The sequence below is a fragment of the Octopus bimaculoides genome, chromosome 27, assembly GCF_001194135.2.
Source record: "Octopus bimaculoides isolate UCB-OBI-ISO-001 chromosome 27, ASM119413v2, whole genome shotgun sequence".
NCBI lineage: Eukaryota > Metazoa > Mollusca > Cephalopoda > Octopoda > Octopodidae > Octopus > Octopus bimaculoides.
Genome location: NC_069007.1, coordinates 7,586,025 through 7,587,888, shown reverse-complemented (window position 1 = coordinate 7,587,888; position 1,864 = coordinate 7,586,025). Strand labels below are relative to the sequence as shown.

General features: G+C 36.5%; 1 protein-coding gene across 1 annotated transcript in view; it reads right to left on the bottom strand.

The window, feature by feature from the left end:
* LOC106875203 (uncharacterized) overlaps positions 1–1,864 on the bottom strand; it is a 28,657-nt gene that overhangs the window by 17,967 nt on the left and 8,826 nt on the right. The gene's annotated exons all lie outside the window — the stretch shown is intronic.

Here is a 1,864-nt window from a genome sequence, read left to right as displayed (position 1 = left end):
AGGTCGACTTTGACTTTCATCCTTTCGGGGTCGATAAATTAAGTACCAGCTAATCACTGGGGTCGATGTAATCGACTTAATCCCTTTGTCTGTCCTTTTTTGTCACCTCTATGTTTAGCCCCTTGTGGGCAATATAGAAATAAGAAACAATACTGTACTGCATATTTTTTTAATTATTTTTATAATTTGCATATATTTATTTTATTATAAATGCATAACAACACCAGAGGAATGGGCGTAAGCTTAAATAATAAACCGCGATAGGTGAACCGCGATAAGTGAACCGCGATAGGTGAAGCGCGATATGATGACGAATTACTGTGTGTATATATATATATATATCTTTTATCTTATACTTGTTTCAATCATTAGACTGCGACCATGCTGGAGCACTGCCTCGAAGAATTGTTAATCGACTTAATCGACCCCAGTATTTTTTCCCTAAGCCTTGCATTTGCTGAAAACCGGTGTTGGTGAATGTTTCCCTAACTTAGCGGCTCGGTAAAATAGGACGGATAGAATAAGTAGCAGGCTTAACAACAAATGAGACCGAAAACTCTTCAAGGCGGTGCCCCAGCATGGCCGCAGTCAAATGACTTGAACAGTTAAAAGATAAAAGACATATATATGTGCGTGTGTGTGTGTGTATATGTGTGTGTGTATGTGTGTGTGTATGTGTCTGTGGCGGAGAGGTTCAGGCATATCTACACACGCTCACTTACACACATACACACACACACACACAGATACACACCCACACTCACACATACACACATGCAAACACACACCTACACGCACGCATACACACACACGCACACACATAATTATATACATTCTATTTAAATTCATCGATGCACATATGCATACACAGAAAATCGTATACATACATCAGTACATACATACATATATATATTTATACATGCACACGCAAGCATATACTTTATACATATATTACGTACATAGATACATACACATATACATACATACCCAAACATACACATACACACATCTCTCTCTCTCTCCTTATATATATAATATATATATATATATATATATATATATATATATATGTATGTATATGTATATCTATATATATATACGTATATATATATATATGTGTATATATATATACCTATATGTATGTACCTATATATATATATATATATATATATATACATATATATACATGCATACATACATACATACATACATACATACATGCATACGCCTACTCAGCTGTCTTCGTTCCGTCTTGTTTGTTCCATTGTTTGTATTAGTTGACTCTAATCCCAGTGAAGTGTCAGCATAATCTTTTAATTTTCCAGCGAGCTTTATACGCACATTTATACACGCATACACATATATACATGCATATAGACATACATACTCATGTACACATTCATATATATCAATACACATATGTACACACGTCCATATATATACGTACATGTATGTATGTTGTGTATATTTTTCATTATTTTTTTCATTTTATCTAGTTTCAGCTCATGAGCTGTGGCCATGCTGGGGCACCGCCATTTGGTGTTGCTACACAATTTTACTTCACGAATTTTACTTCAGGAATTGACATTTAGTGCATGAGAGAGTTTGATGCAGCTGCTCTCATCTGCACCTCCTGCCGTGAAGTTGGTTCATCTGGGACACCTGACAGGAAGAGGTCCAGCCTCATCTTGAAGACACCTACATCCACCGCAAGCAGGTCTCTCAGGTCCTTTGGGAGGATATTGAAGAGCTGTGGACCTCTGAAGCCCAGGCTATTGCAGTATCTTGTCCTACATCTTGATGGCAAATTTGGAGTCCTTGGCACTATGTAATGGCGTCCAGTTCTTTTATTTGTGTAACTTTC